The sequence below is a fragment of the Tenrec ecaudatus genome, chromosome 2 (genome assembly GCF_050624435.1).
Source record: "Tenrec ecaudatus isolate mTenEca1 chromosome 2, mTenEca1.hap1, whole genome shotgun sequence".
Lineage (NCBI taxonomy): Eukaryota > Metazoa > Chordata > Mammalia > Afrosoricida > Tenrecidae > Tenrec > Tenrec ecaudatus.
Window position 1 is genome coordinate 84,035,049 of NC_134531.1, and position 20,103 is coordinate 84,055,151.

The following is a 20,103-nucleotide window of genomic DNA, read 5'->3' on the forward strand; positions in this document are numbered from 1 at the left end:
CAAAGATATTAAATTATGTGATGGTCACAAGATCAAAGCAAGTCACTGTCCAAAACCGTGAACACCCGATGGATCTGCACCAAGAAACACACAAACCCAAACCCAAACCAAGCAAACAGATAAGACAATGAGTTGTTAAAAACAGATCCTCAGCCATGTAGGTTTTAGTGTTCAATCTCTAACATTATGTTTCTCAATAAGTAAAAGTAATGAAAAGAAAATAATAATCATCAGTCTCAGTAGCATTCATCTGCAAACACCTTTTAAAGCATCTCAAATATTTCTGTGGGCACATAAATTATTTTGAATTTTTAAGGAAACATACTCATCACTGAAATTTTCTTGGTTCCATTTACGTTTTTATTCTCTCTGTTGGTCCAGACTATGAATCCAGAGGAGTGCAGATGGTTAAGCACAAAGACTAATCCAGATGTGGGCACTTAAAACCCATCCAGATGTGCCTTAGGAAATATACCTGGGAATATGCTTGGGACAGCTCATTGTTTTGACAATCTCATGTAATCAGCACATCACAGCCATGAGTTGAAAATTACTGATGGCAACTAAAAACAACAACACCAAAAATTCTAAAAAATTGTGTTTTTTTTCAACCAATTTCAATGGAGGTTGCTCCTCCCCCAATTTCAAAAATAACTTTTGAATCAGTTTAGAAAATCATTACCGCCTTCCCGCTCTTCCCTAAACACACACACATGCACTCACAAGCACACACCTAATGAAATTTATAGAACCAATAGATTAAGGATTGAACCTACTAGCATTGAGTTAATTCAAACTGATCAGGAGCATTTATAAGCTGTTCAAGGGTGTACATTTTTAAAGAAACATGTAGTCTCATCATTTCTTTTGTAGAGCAACTGGTGGATTTGAATGATCAGCCAGGCCCTGGTCTCCCCAACACTTCTACTAACCAAAAGATCTCACTGCCATGGAGTAGATTCTGACTTATAGCGACTCTATAGGACAGGGTGGAGCTGCCACTGTGGGCTCCGGGGACTGTAACGCTTTACAGGAGTAGAAATCTCCATCTTTTTTCCTGCAGGGCTCCTTTATTCCTGATTAAAGCATCTTTTTTTCAATTTCTCAAACATGTTTCGCTTCAGAAACATTGTTTTCATGAACACTAATTTGGTATCCATTGATTCTATAATTTATATTAATGTTAACACTATAACGATCATACTTACCTCGTAGTAGAGATGCCATGATCATGAAGGTGGTTTTCCCAGGGCGAGGCTTATCCACTGCACTCCGGACGTGCTGACCCCCGCGATTTCCCCAAATGTGGGGAATTTGACTGCATAATTTGTGGTAGTGGGGGACTGCATCTGTGTTTTCCCCTGCATTAAAAAGAAAACAAAGTAAAAAAGAAAACAAAAAAAGTAAATGAACTTTATCCTTGTCTTACACTGGTATAACTGTTTGAATAACATATCAATTCGATGGGTAGTTTACTATATAAATACAGTATACATTCCTTATTATCAAACTTTGGGATATTATGAATGACTACTTTTAATTTCATTTAGTCATTTAATTCAGTAAGAAATTACATTGAAAGCATTGATGTTGATGCAATACATCAGTTTTCAGTATCAACTATATATTCCTATTAGAATAATTAAACTTAGTGACCTTTATATTTCACAACATTAAAATTTTAAAAATCAATATCATGAAAGAATTTTATGTATATGACTTCATAAATGTGGGCGCTTTGCCAACTTGAAATATTTTATTTGCATAATATTATTTTGCAGATGCAATCTGATGTGCTAAGGAAAATTGCATCAATTAGCTTCTCTTTTCTCCCTTCTTGAAGGATCATTGCCTCATTTGCTATTTCAATACTCTCTGATAGCTGTGACTTTTGAAAAGGTAATGCGACTGAGTAATGTCTGAATTAATCATATGCAAGACTATGAATAGAGATAAAACATAATGAGTAAAACTCTGTGACCTAACTTTATTTTCAGTCTTATTTTGTTCCTGTGAATCAGCAGATGTCGTACTTACACATTTCTAAACCTATACTTGTTCGAGCGAGATGCTGTGCTAAGACTGATACTTAGTGATTCACATTGCGGTACTTTTACAATTAAGATGTTTTCTTTATTTTCCATTTAAATCATCCAATAAGTCATTTCAAGATAATCACATTGGATGAAATATTCTTAATTTTCCAGACTCTTTCAAATCCTATTTTTGTTTCCATTCCCCCTTAGCAGGTGAAAAATGTTAAGCAATTAGGTATATTGGGGAATTTCAATGTTCATGCCTTGATAAACATTAACAGCAGATTCAGGAATTTTCTTTCCATTATCTTATAATTAGTGCAATATAATATAAAGCATCTGCTTAGAAAATATCCTTTGAGAAAGTTTTATGGAACACATTCATTTAATAATGACTTTTAGGCTAATGTATTCGTCTTTCCATCTTGAAAACCTGTCAGAGTATTCAAAATTAAAATATTTTCTCTGCAAATTACATTTTAAAAACTGATAAACTGAAGGTGTGGATTTAGAGGAAATTTTAGAAAAACATTCATCTGCTATCTTTTATCCAACACATATAACAAGCAACAAAAAGGATAAAACAGTCCAATTTAAAAATAAGCAAGCTTTTACTTTGCTATTGTTGTTTGTTGGGGGGATGATATATTTTTCTATACATGAAAAACAGAATAGGCAAATCTATAGTGATAGTAATCCTATCTATAGAGATAGTATTAAGAGTTCCTTAGACGTATTGCAGAGAGGTTGGGGGAGATGGTAAACTAGTAACAATAAGTTTTTAAAAATGATGAAAATGTTCTAAAACTGATTGTCGTGATTATTGTACAATCCTTCCTGATGTAATTGAACCATTGAATTGTGTGATATGTGGACTATATGCCAATAAAATTATTAAAAAATATTTAAACAAAGTTATACAAATGTTCAACAAACACAAAACAGTTGTGTAAAATTATTAGTCATTAGATGAATGCAACAAAATGGATTCACCCAGGGGCTGAAAGGATGGCCCCAGAGAAAGAAACACAGCTGAGGACAGTGCGGGACCATGCCAGGTTTCACTCTCTTGTGCATGAGGCTCTGTGAGTCAGGACACAGTCAACAGCCACTAACAGCCACAGGACATGTTTGCTAGAATGGAAAAAAGTACAAAACCTTGCGATACCAACTGTCAGCGATATTATAGAGCAGAAGGAACCACTATCCATTACTGGTGGACCCAACACTTAGAAACATTTGGCTATTTTACAAAACATTAAATACCCACCTATTATATGACTCAAAAATATCAGTTGCATGTGTATCTAAGACAAATAAAATATGCTCCTATAAAAATAGTGTGAGTATAGCATCTGAATTCCTCCAGCTTCACGATGGGGAGGCGAGAGAGGAAAATCACTATGAGCATCCACCCTAGGCCAATTCTATAAAGGTTTGGTAGTAGGGATAACTGAATGGTCAGACACACCCCCACCTTCAAATTTTCTTTACAATTCCTATTTTGGAAACAACCATACTTCTGACAGTACTCTGCTTCTCTGCTGGGTTCGGTAAGCCTTTGATTTCAGTGGCCACACAGACTCATGGATAATCCTCAAATTATGGGGTTTATTAGAGAAAGTGACAGTTTGAAATTCAGAATCAGACATATTCAAGATACACTTCTGGTTATAAGGCTCTTTTCTCAGTCATGCTCAAAGACACATCTGTTAGCCATGTGACCTCTTCATATCTATTCTGCCCAGGCAATTGCTGCCAAGAGGGTACGTTAGTCTGCCACAGCCGAAGGCACCCAACTCTTGCTCAGCAGGTCAACAGTTATAGCTCCGAGAGCTGGAAAACTCTTGACTCTGTCTGTGCTCTTAGTGATGCTGCTGCTGCAGCTGACACCATTTCCCCACCGCGTCTCAGGTGTCATAGCTCTGCCTCCTCGATTGAAGAGGCTTGCACAAAAATCTCAGTTTTAAAAGAACATGCTCCACTCTGCTCTTCTTTCTTGATGGTTCATTTTATACCTAGTGGGTTGGCATAGTGGTTACACTTTGGGCTGCTAACTGCATTGTCAGCAGTTCGAAACCACCAGCCACTCTGCAGGAGAAAGATAAGGTTTTCTATTCGCAAAAGGATTTTGGTCTCAGAAACCTTCTGAAATACGCATAATAGACACTTAAATTTACAAGTGGGAGAAAACCAAGGAATCATCTCACCTTTCTCCTTCAGAGCAGCATGTAGCTTTGAACTGCTGACCTTGTGGTTAACTGCCCAACATGAAACCCACTATGCCAACAGGATACCGTTCCCTGTAGGTAAACGTAAGTCTGAATGACCTACTCTTAGGGAGTTGGAGCCATGATGAGGTGGAATTGACCCCATGGCATTACATTTTTAGAATTACAATAAAATGGATATTCATGATTCCCACATGCCTGATTCATACAAAATGCCATGCAACGCAATTATCCTTGATATTAAACCCTTTCCTCCATTTAGCATATTCCCTCACATTCCATATTCTGCAATTCAATGGAAATGGCTCACGTCTTTGAAGGTCACATGCAAAGTTCAGAAGTCCTCTAGAGATGCTTGTCATCCACAAGGCTACAGCAATGGTGAAATTGTCAGGTAATACACTGGAATTCAAGAACCAGAGGTGAAATAGAGGGAAGCCGGTTGCAAGATCCAGAGCAAGAGATTGAAACGTTAAAGAGCGAAACATGCCTCGCTTTCTTCTGCACGCGTTCTGTTTGAAAGATCACAAAGATGGCTTTGATGGAGCTGTGGTTTTTGCCTTCTGCAGCACACCCCTTAAAGAAATACAGAGCAGTGACTTGAGTCAGACCCTCTATTAAGGTTTGTGGTTGTTGGGTGCCGTCACATTATTGTCGACCAATAACTGTCCCCTGCAACACAGAAGGAAACACTGCTGGTCCTGTGCCATCCTCACGATTGCTCCTTTGTCGGAGTTCATTCTTGCATCTGTTGTGTCAATCCATTCCGTCAAGGGCCTTCCTCTCTTTTGAGGTCCCTCTACTTTATACCAAGCATTTCTTTCTCCAGTGACTGGTCTTTTCTGACAGCACATCCAAAAGATGTAGATGAAGTCTCAGCAGCCTGGCCTGGCAGTACTTCATTCAAGACTTTTAGTAAGGTGCCAACCTTACATTCTAGTAACGTGTTGACCCGGAGGTATGTCCCATCATCATCCTGTTTCATTAGAATAACAGATAAATCCCCCCAAAGGAGAATATAATAATAAAAGTTAAGTCTCTAATTTGTAACACTTGAAAAAGGGAAGACTGACTACAAGGGACATAGTGCGAGAGTAATTAAGTGCACCTCATGTCTCTCGTTACAAAGTTCTCTGACTGTACATGGTGTTTCTCACAGCCTTGCCCACCACCAAGCTGTCCTTCATGGACATAGTAAACAGAATGAACCTTCTAAAATCTATATTCAGTTACTCTCCAACTAAAAACTGTCCACTGGCGTTCTAAACAAAATTCTGCCCTCGATTTAGAGTCCCAATATTTGGTTCCCACCTGTTTGTCAAATCTTTGCTAATTATGTTCTCTGAACACCGTGCTTGATTTCTGCTTTTATGGTTTATTGGAGCTTAATATCCTCGTACATTCCATGGTCTTTACTGTTATAGTAATCACACAGTCTCCTGCTGTTTTCCTCCATCTTCCATCACTTTATCATCTCAAAACTCACATTTCCTTCAGTCACCTTTTCTAATTCTACTGTTAGTCCCATTCCATGCACAATCAGGCATATGCATATTAGATATTGTATGTCTTTATAACATGGTGGCTAGGGAATTCATTACCTCAATTGTATTTCTTCAGCAAATCTTTTAAATTTATATTTCCATTCACACATTTATGAAAACTGATATAAATGCTAGGTATATAGCTCATCTTCAGTTAACCTAAAAACCACTATGTAGCTGCACCTGTTCGTTTTTCTGGCACAGTACAGAGACCTTTAGATATCTCCTTGGCATTCAGCAGAGAAAAAGCAATTTCCTATTGTGAGTTATCAGAGTCTTCTTTTATTATGTTGAAACCCTTCATTTCACATATTATCAACATTTCTTCAGAAGCAGCAGCTGATTGTTAAAAACTGTATGTTCACAGTATTATTTTCTTTTCTTATTTATTTGTCTCTTAAAAGTGAACTATCTAATAATAGTTTTATGTCTCCTTCCTCTAACATATGCTTCTACATGACATTCTTTGTCCATAACATTCCAAAAATTGATGAAATTTTGAAATGTACCTTTTCCCTAGTGAATTTAATTTCCATGAGAGTTAAGGATTGTGGCTATCATTTCCACTCTGTCCCACCAGAGTAAATGACAATGCTGTCACATCCTTCATGTATGCTTTGTCTTTCTACAATGACTGCATTGATTTGTGAATGAAAAAGGCATAAAATAGAAAGAAGCAGTACAGATGTGCAACTGAAATGAAACTTTCTAATAATTATTTGTTTTACCAAATAGCCGATGCCACCTTAACATTATAAAGAATTTGGCATAAAGTTGCATACAATAAATTAGTAAGTATTAATAACATATATACAAGCAATAACTAACTTGAAGTCATAAGAGAAATGAGTCTGTATGTATACAAAAAAATGTGCCGGATGTTCTGGGTAATTTCTAGGACCTTTATATATTAAAATTTTAAACAATATTTTAATAGATTTAACATAATAATATTTCTGTATATTTTTTCTTTAAATAATTTTATCAGAGGCTCTTACATCTCTTATCACAATCCACTCCTCCAATGTGTCAAGTTCATTTGCACATATGCCGCCATCATCATTTTCAAAACATTCTCTTCCCACTTGAGCCCATGATATCAGCTACTCCTTTCTTCCCTCTCCCTCCCTGGCCCTCCCTCCCTCATGAACCCTTGATAAGTTGTAGATTATTTTCCCCATATCTTACATCGTCCTCCATCTCCCCTTACACACTTTTTCATTATTCATCCCTCTGGGAGTGGGTTATATGTCGATCTTTGTGATTGATTTCCCCTTTCTTCCCACCTTCCCTTAATCCTCCTGGTATCTCTATTCTCATTATTGGCCCTGAGGGGGTTATCAATCCTGGATTCCCTGTTATATGGGCTCTTATCTGTAGCAGTGTGCATGCCCTTGTCTCACCCGATTTGAACAGTAGAATTGAGGTCATGATAGTGGGGGAAAGGAAGCACCAAAGAACTAGAGGAAAGTTTGTGCTTCACCGGTGCTATACTGCATCACCCTATCACTATTCTTGTAAACATATACATGTATTTTTCCCCTGGAGTAAAAAAGGTAAATTGATAAGGAACATATTATTTTACACTAAGATACTAAATGTCTTCTTGTCACTATGAGCAATTTTACTTGGGTTTTAAAAAGCACTTACTTGCTAAAAAAGATAAACAATGTGTCAAGTGAAAGACCAATCTATTTAGTGTTAAATATAAGAATTCCCAATACAAAGAATATTAAGATAATGAGATATAGGTTTCAATTACATAAAGCATATATCTCAATTATTTTTCAGAATCAAAATATCCTCCATGAATTCTTTAAAACGTTTGTATCTGGAATAGTGGTGTAAAAGTCATTATATTATTAAAGTATTAGACAAATAGACAAAACTTGCATGATTATATAACTTTCAATAATAGCTTTGTTATTTTTAAATGATGAAATCAATATGACATCAAATAATAACTTTTTATTGGGTTACTTCTTTTTCAAAGAGTTTTGTACTTATATAGCATAAAACAACTAATCCTGGGAATTTAGTCAATAAGATAACATTACACAGACAAAAACTTGAAAAGATATTTGAATGTGTACTATTGTAAAATAGAACAATGTAGTTGACTCGGAAGTTGTTATAATAAAAACTAAGTGTCCAGGTGTTTTTGTGTTGGCTTCCTCTTGAATAAATACCATTTTGCATATTCAAATATCTTTAAATCACTTCAAATTTTTAATGTTTGCTATGTAAATTAATAGGTATATTTCTCTGTTCTATGAATGTTTGAAATAATAAATTTAGGGCTTGATTCCACTTTTAGCATAATAAATATAATAGAAAAGGAGGATACACTTGTTTACCACTTTTAAAATAGTTTTCATTGATATAAGAAAATATTGTCATAAGTAAAAACAATAAATTTTAGTACAAAAGTAACAGAAGATGGAATATCCTGACATATTTAAGGGTATAATGCTGTTTATTACTAGAATGTATTACAAATATGAGGAAAATTATTGTATCTACATGTTTATGAAGAAGATTCATACTCAGTATTTCTGTGCACAACAGACTTCAAGAAAATTCACTGACACAAACCTAGACTGATGGAGAAAGGGGCAACTGATCACAATGATCTACATATAACCCCCTCCCAGGGAGATGGACAAGAGAAAAGTAGGTGAAGGGAGGCATCAGTCAGTGTACAACATGGAAAAAAATATAAATTATCAAGTGTTTATGAGAGAGGGAAGGTAGGGGAGAGAAGAAATTGAGCAGATACCAAGAACTCAAGTTGAAAGAAAAACAATTTCTAAACGATGATGGCAACATATGTAAAAGATGCTTGACACAATGGATGTATGGATTGTAATAAGAGGTGTAAGAGCCTCTGACAAAATGACTTAAAATATAGATTGATAGAAAATATTAAAGCATCTGTAGAAAGATAATTTTAATACAAATTTTACATGAAGTAACATAAAATATTTGGGCATACATTTAATTATCAAAGTTCTGTTAGTCTGGGTAGACTAGAGAAACAAATTCATAGAGACACATTTATGTGTATAAGAAAGAGCTTTATATATAAGAGCAGCAGAATATTGAGAAAACAACCCAGCCCAGCCCATATCAAGTCCATAAGTCTAATATTAGCCCATATGTTTGATACCAATCTATCAAGTCCTCTTCAGACTCATGAAACACATGCAATGATATCGAATGCAGGAGAACCACAGGCCAGTGGATGGGAAATCTTGTGGGTGTGGTGGCATTGTATGTATCTCAGTCCTGGCAGGAGTCTCCACTTGGCTTCTCCAGCTATCGAGGCCTGGCTCCATCAGCCTCTCTCCATGAGTTCTCCATAGGGATGTCTCACAGGAAGTGAGCCTAGAGAGAGTATCTCCCACTTGCAAGGAGGAAATACAAGAGGTCCCAGAAACCTCAGGGAAAGGCCATGCCCACACAGAGGCCTCATTGGGTATAACCTGATTAACAGACTAGACTCCACCTCTTCACTCTATATCCTCAAATTGACAACAGATTATGTAAATACCACAAAAGTCAAATCAAAATTTAAAACTATATGCAATATATAATGTCCAATTCTTTAAAATATATACATGCTAATATGAAACACCAAACAGAAAACATTCATTGTTTATGTTTTAAAAAAGATTTTTGACTTGATATCCTATGTTTGTAAACATAAAAAAGGAAACTACCAGTTGCTATTCATAGAAACTTTATATGAGTTAATATAGTAGGCAATATGATAATAAAATAGTGATTTAAATAAGTGAGAAGCCTGTCCATTAATCATTAAGTGCCCTACTACTAAGCATCTATTATAATCAGCAAATGCCATTTGTCAACAACACAAAAGAGGAATATACATGTGGACCTCTGCAGATGGAAGAGAAATCAAATTGACTACCTCTATGGTAAGAGATGATGGGGAAATTCAATATTAGTAGCTAAACTCCGGTTAGGGGGCAACTGTGGAACAGACCATCAATCAAAACAAGTCCAGGAGAGCCAAAATATGACCTTGAATATATCCCACATACATTTTAAGAACATCTCAATCACATATTTGAAACATTAAACACTAATGACAGAAGGCCTGACATCAAGTGATGAAAGCAAAAGGTCATTTAAAAGACTGGAAATAAAGAAAAAGATCAAAGTAGTTGCCAGAAGACACTCTGAAATATGCTTTTAATCATAGAGTAGCTTAGGCAAATGTAAGAAAGAAGTCAAAGAGCTGAACTGAAATTTTCAAAGTGCTACTGGAAAAGACAAAATAAATATTATAATGAAATGTACAAAAACGTAGTTAGAAAAGCAAAAGGGAAGATAATGCTCAACATTTCTTAAACTGAAATAACTAAGGAAAATTGTCAAGCCTCAAGTGACAATGTTGAAAAATTCCATGGGCAAACGACTGAATGATGAAGGAACAGCCCAACAAAACTGGGATAATACAGAGTCAATGTCGCAAGAAGGAGGACCCACTCCACCATTTCAACAGGTAGCGTATGAGCAAGAACCAATGGTGTTGAAGGAATCAGACCAAGCTGCACTAAAAGCATTAGCCAAAAACTAGGCTGCAGGTTTGATAGAATACCAGTTGAAATGTTCCAACAAGCTCATAAAGTACTGGAAGCACTCACTTGTATATGCCGAAAAATTTGGAAGACAGCTGCTTGGTCAATTCACTGGAAGAGATCCATATTTATATGAAATCTAAATAAATGACCCCATAAAAAGCTCAAATTATGGATAAAGATCATTGACATTGCATACAATTAAAATTTTGCTGAAGATCATCAAACAATGGCTGCAGGAGTATATTGACAGGGAGCGGCCAGAGGTTCACATGCAATTCTAAAGAGGCTGTCGTTGCTAAGGTCAGATAGATCTTGGCTGAATGCAGAGAATACAAGAAACACGTTAATTAGTTTTGCTGATTCTCCATATATGTGCATCATTGAAATCAAGCAAAGAAAGAGAAGTATGGACTGTCTTGAGACGAGAGGGAAGCCCATACACTTCGTGTGCTCATGAGGAGTTTGTTTCCAGATCAAGAGGCAGTTGTGCAAATAGAACAAGGAATGTTGCAAGATTCAAGGGAAAGTGTGTGTCAGAGTTATATCCTCGTCCCACACTTACTCATTCCGAATGCTAAGCAAATAATGAGAGAAGCTTCATTATGGAAAGAAGAATGTCCCATCAGCATTGGACAAAGGCTTACTAGCAACCTTAGATAGGCAGATATCAAAATTATGCTTGCTAGAAGTAAGGACAACTTGAAGCACTTACTGACAAAAACCAAAGATTGTACCCTTCATTATAGATTACACTCAATGTAATGAAAATGCTCACACCGGTACCAATAGGTAATAACATAACAAATGGAGAGAATAGTCCAGTTGTCACATATTCCATCCTTCTGGCTCCACAGCCAGTGCTCATGAAAATAGCAGTGAGTAGATCAAAGGACACCTGACGTTGGGTAAATCTGTTGCACAAAACTTGAATGTGTTGAAGAGCAAGGGAGTTGCTTTGAGAATTAAGACACACCTGACACAAGCCATGGTGTGGTACTTCACATGCTTTCTATGCATGTGAAATTTGGATATTGAATAAAGATAGGAGAAAATGAATGTGTTTCACTACGGTGTTGGAGACGTATATTTAAAGTATCATGGAGTACCAAAAGAGGAAACGGATCCGTCTTAGCAGAAGTACAGAGTATTCCTTAGAGCAGTGGTTCTCAGCCTTCCTAGTGCCGCGACCCTTCAACACAGTTCCTCATGTGGTGGTGGCCCCCAACCGTAAAATGATTTTCATTGCTACTTCATCACTGTAACTTTGCTACTCTTATGACTCGGGCAACCCCTGTGAAAGGGTTGTTCCAGACCCACAGATTGAGAATCGCTGCGTTAGAGCCAAGGAGAGTGCGACTTCATCCCACATACTTTGGACATGTTTGTCAGGAGAGAGCTGGTTCTGGTAAAGAGCATCATGCTTGGTAAAGTCGAGGGCAGCAAAAAAGCGACTGGCCCTTGAGAAAAGGTCTTCATTCTAAGGATGGTGCAGGCCTGGAGCATGTTTCTTTCTTGTACAAAGGGCTGCTATGAGCAGGAACCGGCTTAACGGAATCCTTGGGAATGTTCTTTCTAGCAAGCAAAAAAATCCTTGCTCATTTAAATTTACAGGTTTATTCATACATACACAGATACACTATGTTCTAAGTATGATTTATGTGTTCATTTAGGAATTTAGCCATTTATTAATATATTTAACCAAGACTATTAATTGAGCTCTTACTGTACTAGGTCCCTTGCTAGGTGATAGCACATGGAGGTCAAGAGCTAATGATAATATTCATGATAAGGCTGCCTCTTTGAATTATAATTTCATGAGTAATTCTGATATCAAACCAATAATTACCAAAATAGTATTTCAATTACATTATCTTTTAGAGGAAATAACAAGTTTCATCTGTAGTAATCACCTAAACAATTGGTTACACTAAATTTGCGATAAATGTTATGAGAGTCATATGATAAGCTTAGAAATTATAAATGATTGCAAAGATATTTTCATTTCAGTAAACATAATAGTCTCTAAAATATAATTTCAGATTTTGAAATAGAAATTATCATATTTTACATTGGCCATCAAATACTACAATTGTGTTAATGACTGGATTACTTTGAACACATATATATTTTTTCACCAAAATAAGATCATTTTACCTTAAGATAATAAATGGAATTATGGATGGAGATTTAAAACAAACCTTTGATGCTTGTTTTTGATTCAGATTTCTGCATCCATTTACAACAATCTGATTCTCTTCACCTTTAAAATATCAAGGATAAGCACAAATTGTTCGTGGTTATATTATACATTTCTTGGCATAGACTAATAAGTCTATTTCCTGGCATAGACAAGTAAGCATCATCAGCTTGTTGAAACATGTCAATTAATTCTTGGAGCATTATTAATTAATTCTTGGAGCATTATTTCTGACTAATGCTTTCCGTGCAGCTTGGACTTCTTCAGTTCATGTCGTCGATTGTTGCTCACATGCCGCCTCCTGAAATGGTGGCATGTCGACCAGTTTGTTTGAGGACAGTGATTCTGTGCATGTTTTCCATCTTGCTTTATTGCTTCTTGCATCATTCATCATTTTGTCCATGAAAGCTTTCAATATTGTCTTCTGTCAGGACAGTTCGATGTGTCAATTTCTTCTTGAAGATGGCCCCGAAATTCAGATATGATATATTCAAAGTTGTCTTGCTCTTGTTAGTTTGTTTTACTTTTCTTTAGTTTCAACTTGAACTTATATATGCCATACTGATGGCCTGTCGCACAGTTGGACCAGGACCTGGTTTTAACTGCTATTAAGCTTCTCCAGTGTCCCTTCCCAAAGATGTATCTAATTTGATTTCTTGTGTTTCTTTTTCACCTTTTGTGTTGGTGAAAAAAGGTGTTTGCTATGAACAAGTCCTTGTTCTTACAAAATTGTATCCTGTGATCTCCAGTTTCATTTCTATAGCCTGGTCCATATTTTTCACCTACTTTTCTTTTCTCTTTGATTCTAACTTTTGCACTCAAATCACCAATTATTATCAATATATCTTGATTGTATATTTGGTCAATTTCAGACTGAAGACATTGTTAGAATTGTTCACTTGCATCACCATTAACTTTTGTGGTTTGTACATAAATTTTACAAACAGTAGTATTGATTAATTTTCCTTGAACATGGATGGATATAATCCTATAAAAGACCGCATTGTACTTCATGATTGATTTTGAACTATGCTTTTGACAATTAATCCAATGCCATTTTTCTTGCTTGTGTCCTTCTTTGTACAGTAAATGATGATCACCTGATGCAAAATGGCCAATACAAGTCCATTTCTCATGCCTAGAACATCAATCTTTATGCTTTCCATTTCATTTCTGATAACTTTCACTTTTCCTATGTTCATGCTTGCCCTGTTCTCAGTTCTGGTCACTAGCAATTGTTTCTCTTTTTTTACCTTGAGTCATGGCCCATCAGCAAATGGAGATCCCAAACTCTCCAATCACACAGGCTTTACTCCAATCATGTCTCCACTCCACGGAAGCAGTTCCTCTGTAGTCACATTTCGAGTGCCCTCTAAACTGAGGATCCCTTGGGCACTATGTCCAACAATGTTCTGATTTCATTCAATAGGACTTCAGCATCCAACAATGTTTTTAAGCTATGCATAAGGTTTTCATTAGCCTTTTCCTCCCAAGGGGCAACAGATGCACTCTTTGTTGTCTATTCTTATTCTGGAAGCGCAGTTGAAATCTGTTCACTTTGGGTTACTCTGCTGGCATTTGAAATACCAGTGGCATAGGTCCCAGCACCACCACAACACACAAACCACCACAGTAGGCACAATGATAGACAAGTGGCAGAATCATTCTTTTTTTTATAGATATATTTTTTTAAATCATTCTTAAAATGAATGTAGAGTGATACGTAATTCAACTTATGAACGTGCAATGACATTTAAATTCATAGTATGCAACATGAAACATATTGTTAAAATGTATATACAACACACAACAAATAAAGAAGTCCAGACTCATAGTGAGTAACTACAGTTCTGTTGTTTACAAACCTGAGAGAAAAAAAATAATAAACTGACAATCATGCTTGCATTTCCCAACCCATAGTCTCTGAAAGTTAGATCTTGCTACTATTCATTTAATATAGTGATCAGACGAAGGAACAGCTCTTTTCTACCACATTGAAAGTCATTATTCATTTAATGTATTTTTCTTCAGATTGACTGATAGATTTGAGAAATTAATATTAATGAATATAATGCATTATTTTAAAATTATAAACCAAAATGAAGAAAAAAGTGTTTTATAAATGCACAAATTAACTACTCAATAACATTCAGTAATTGTATTCTTGAAAACTAAGTAAGACGATTATATATTTTTAAAACTCAGCTACAATTATTCATCACCATAATTTGCCTAGAAATTGTTCATTCTTTGAGGAAAAGCCTGGTTTAAAAATGGAAAAATATTTTGTTGATAATTTTAAAAGCTATAAAAAATTTAGTCTGTTGAAATGAAAATATCTTGTAGAAAAGGATAGAAATCTTCTGAATGATTTATTGTCCTGTCCCGCGGGAACTTCAACGCGGATCCTGGAGGAGGGAGTGGGAATTGAGGGGACAAGAGACACGGAGCATGGAGACAAGACAATAGCCTGATCAAGTCTCATTTATTGAGAATGAGTGGAAAGTTACAGCTTATATAGGCCAGCAATGGGGGAAGCAAGCTTCAGATGTTTCCCTAAAAACAATAGTGGGAGAAGCAAGATGCAGGTGTTTCCCTGAGAACAATAGTGGGGGAAGCAAGATGCAGGTGCTTATATATAATCATTACACACATGTTTACCCAGGGTTGCAAGCAGAGTTCATTCCGGGAATACTAACAGCAGAACAGAATCGTACAGACAGATAGAAACTTCCTTATCTATGTCTGGCAAGCTAAGTATGGCAAACACAGCTGCAGTGCTCTGTCACCTAGGCTGGGTTGGAAGAATACACAGAGCTCAGGATAATAAATTCCAAGTAATGGCCGGTTTATGGCTCCAGACAATTTATTAATATATAACAACAACTATGAAATATGAAAATTTTGTTGTTTCTGTATTGTACAAAATTAAAAATCTATGTTTTAGTTGTATGCTAACTTTTAGTGATACTGATCATTTTAATTTACTTTATTTTCAGGAGGAGTCCTACTGCTTTACTGGTTATGTGGTGGGTGGCCTGCTGAACCAAAAAAAGGCAGCGTTTGATATCACCAGCCACTTCCGAGAGAAAGATAAGGCTTTCTACTCCTGGAAATAGCTACATCTTAGAAATCCATAGGGGAAAGTCTACTCTGATCAGTAGGATAACCGTGAGTCAGGATCGACACACTGGCAAGGAATTTGATTTTTTTTCATGAAAAACTAGGAAATGTATTAAGGAAACAATTGCCTGTGGTCTTAGCATCTAATGAAGACCAATGTAATTATTTTGGTTTTCTAAATATATATTGATATTATTGTTTGTTTCTATATTATCTTCACATATCTGTGCATATATGTGTAGGTGGTGATGGAATACAAGGTACACATTACATGTTGTTGTTAGCTGTCATTGGGTCAGTTCACTTAGCAATCATATGCAAAATAGAATAAAACATTGCACTCATGTGTCATTCTCACAATTGATACTAGATTTGAGTCCATTGCTGCAGCCACTGTGTCCATCCATCTGGATAGGGCATTCTTCTTTTTGCTGCCCCTCTATTTTGCCTACAATGATTTTCTTCTCTGGAGGGTGGTCCTTCCTGACAATATGTGCAAAGTATGTAAAACCAAATCTTGCTATCCTAGTCTCTAAAAGTACTCTGTATACTTATTCCACACAGATCAGTTTTTTAGCAGTCCATGATATTTCAATATTCTTCTCCAGCATCACCATTCAAATGCATAGATTCTTCTTAAATTATTTTTATTCAGTGTACAACTCTTTCATATGCATACAAAATAATTGAAAATGCATTATCTTAGTTAAGGCGCATTTTAGTTCTCAAAATAACATCCAAACTTTACAATCCTCTAAAGAGTTCTTGTGAAGTAGCTTTTCCTAATGCAAGGTGTTTTTTGTTCTCTTGAATGCTGCTTCTATGAGCATTGATTGTGTATCCAAGGCAGAGAAAATCCTTAATAACTAAATTACTTTTCCTCTATGTATCATAACAAAACCTATGTCCTAGTTTTGAGGACTTTGATCTTTTTACATTGAGCATCAATTCATGCTGAAGGCTGCGCTCCGTGATCTACATCAGCAAATACTGCAAGTTCTCCTCACATTCATTAAGAAAGTTTGCGTCATTTTTACATTGAATTTTTAAAATAAGCCTTCCTCATATTGTGAAACCATATTCCTTTTCATATAATCCAGCTTATCATGTCAATAACTCATCATACAGATGATATAAATATGGTGAGAGGATACAACCATGTCACACATCTTTCCTAATTTTACACCATGCAGTATTCCTCTTTTCAATTCCTACAACCGCCTCTTGATCTAGGCACAAGTTCCTCATTAGCACATGAAGTGTTCTGGAATTCCTATATTCCTCAAGGTTATCCATATTTTTTTCTGATCCACACAGTCTAATGCCTTAGCAGAATATGAATGTCTTTCTCATATCCTTTCATTTCAGTCAATATCCATCTGATATCACCAATAGCATGACCTCTTCCAAGTCTTCTTCAGAATCTACCTTGTACCCCTATCAGCTTGCCATCAATGCACTGCTACAAGCTTTGTAGTTTACACTGCTCCAGTGTAAACTTCCTTGTATGTGCTATGAATGATATTGTTCTATAATTTCAGCTTTCTGTTGCACATCGTTTTTTGGCATGAGTACAAATATGGATCTCTTCCAGTCAATTAGCCAAGTAGCTGTCTTCCAAATTTCCTGCGATAGATGAGTAAGAGTTTCTAGTGTTTCGTCAACTTGTTGAAACATTTAAATAAATATTCCACCTATTCCTGAACCCTTGTTTTTGGCGAATTCTTTGTGTTAATCTGGGTAGACTAGAGAGACAAATTTATAGACACATATGTGTCTAAGAGTGATATATATACAAGAGCAATTGAATATTGAGAAAACACCCAAGTCCAGTCCAAATCAAGTACATAAATCTGATTAGTCCATAAATCCAATACTAATTTATAAAGTCCTTTTCAGACTCATGAAACTCATGCAATGAGGCTGAATTCAGTAAGATCATGGGACAGTGGGTGCAACATCTTGTGGATACAGTGGTGGTAGAATCATCTCAGCACTGGCAGGAGTCTTCATGTGGCTCCTTCAGTTCCCAGGGCATGGGTTTTATCAGCATAGTGTCATGTGTCTTGTCAGTAGAGCATCTCTCAGGAATTGAATAAAGAGAGAGAGTGTGTCTCCAACTGCCAGGGAAACATAAAGGAGTTCCCAGAATCCTCAGAGGAAGGCCATGCCCACACAGAGGCCTCATTAGCTGTACAATGATTGACACGCTAGACACCACCCCTCTACTTGTAATCCGCTCAAATTGACAAATGATTATATAACTACCAGAGACCACCCTTGTCAATTTGACACTTGCACATAATTCTTTAGCCACATATAATTTAAAACAATAATAAAACCATATATAAAATTGTATAAAATTCAATATGTGCCACCTTCATTTAAACATAACATTCGATAAGTGAACCAAACAAAAATATCCCATGCCTAACAATTGCAGATAAGTAACACCTACACCTTAATCCTAAAATCCTATGAATAAATACCCCATCTATGAAATTTTGTAAGGCAGCCACTTCATGCCTTTATCCTCCCAATTTTGGGTATCCAGTTTCTATCCAGACCTCTTACATCAACCCAGTGCTCTGTGGAGACAATCATATACTTTAACATGAAGAATCTTCATTACAGTTGGAAGCTTGTGAAGTACTTATCCATACGCAAACCCTAATCAGGACAGGCCATCCATAAAATCAGCAACAATATGTACCAGTCCACAGGCTCAAAAATCTTCTCTTTGCCTGGTTGGGTTCTTTGGTCAGGTTCAGATCAACTCAACGTAAGATGCCTCACTTAACCTCACCAGGGTGTCCATTAATCGCCTTGCCTTTAGATCATGGCCCCATCACAAATTCTCAACAACCCTAGCCCGCTCGTGCTAGGTCATGAACTTCAGGTCAGAAAACCCGCTCTCATCTTCTCCTTTAGTTCTTGTGAACCACGTCCACGGGTGTCAGTGTCCAGAGCCAACTGTCTCTTTATTGCTACATTTCTCCCATTTCCACTCAACAAGTGGATCCAGGTGGTCGCCTAGCAAGTATTTCAGTATGCCCACAGGCTTCCTTTTTAACATTCAATCCCAGAGCAGAGAGTTTCTTCAGGGATCTAGATTGTTTCAGTTTCTGACAAAAACCACTAGTTCAAAATCCCAAAATCCAAAGAGTTCCTTTTTTCCTTCAATCTGTCAATCTTTCCCCTAGTCACATCTATTGGAATGAAAAAATCCCGAAAATTCCTAAGCATCTGGTGGGGCTAATCTTTTCAGAGCCTTTGCAGATGTGTTCTAAACATATCTAAAGATCAAATTAATGACTTAAGGCAAGTGGACTTACAAGCTCTCTATTTTCATACTCACCCAAATCATATATGTAAATTCTTATATAACAATAATAAGCATAAGAAATCAGTATAAACAAAGTAGAATCAGATCCTGAACTCAATTCTTAAAATAGTCAAATTCAATCCTTATTTATCTTAATCCTTATATAAACTATTTTATTGATACAAAAATATGGGATTAAGCTCCTGAGAACATCAAACCAGTCAGGCTTTTTGTCAGCCATTTTGACCTTAGGTCAGTCATTTTGACCTTCTGTCAGCCATTTTTGCTGAGTATCTCTGAGAAATTCAAGTAGCAATTTTGTCCCTTGAGTTCAAAATATGCATTAACATCATTCATTTTTGCCATTTTAAAGAGGAGTACCAAAGACAAAAACCAAGCAAAATATCAAAACTTTAATTTCCCATATTCTTTCCAGAAAACAGCCCTGTAGACCGCATGATTATGTTTTACCTCTGACTAGCCAAAGACGAAACACCACCATGGGGGAGAGTTCAAACAAACATCCACTCTCCATCTTTATGATTTGTTTTTCTCCCAACGTCGTTCTTCAACACCACTGGCTCTTGTTCAAATGCTATCTCCTGAAATGGTAGAATGTTAATCAAAATTTTTGATACAATGATTTTGTGAATTCATCCCATCCTGTTTTGATGCTTCTTGCATCACTCAAAATTTTGCCCAGAATATCTTTCAATATTGTAACTCAAGGTTTACATGTATTCTTTTTCCTTTTAGTTTATGATATTCTGATCATGTTCTTCTTTATTGGTTTTCTAGCAATAGGTCTTTTCACATTTCATTATAATATTTAACTTTTTCTTCCAGTGCTACTCTTGGATATTTTGTGTTCAGCTCTTTGATTTCTTCATTTCTTCCATTTGATTTTCACACTCCAGGATTAAGATCAAATTGTAGAGTCCCTTCTGACATCCACTTTGATCTTTTCTGTCTTTTTAATTAGCTTTGACTTTCTTCATGGATGATATTCTTGATGTCCTCCCTCAGTCCATCAGGCT

At 36.2% G+C, this 20,103-nt stretch overlaps 1 non-coding gene across 1 annotated transcript; it reads left to right on the forward strand.

Moving 5' to 3' along the window:
• Nucleotides 1-1,200: 1,200 nt before the first annotated feature.
• Nucleotides 1,201-1,364, forward strand: LOC142441736 (U1 spliceosomal RNA). Its single transcript, XR_012783086.1, has one exon. It is a non-coding gene; the product is annotated as a U1 spliceosomal RNA (small nuclear RNA).
• The last annotated feature ends 18,739 nt before the right edge of the window (nucleotides 1,365-20,103 follow it).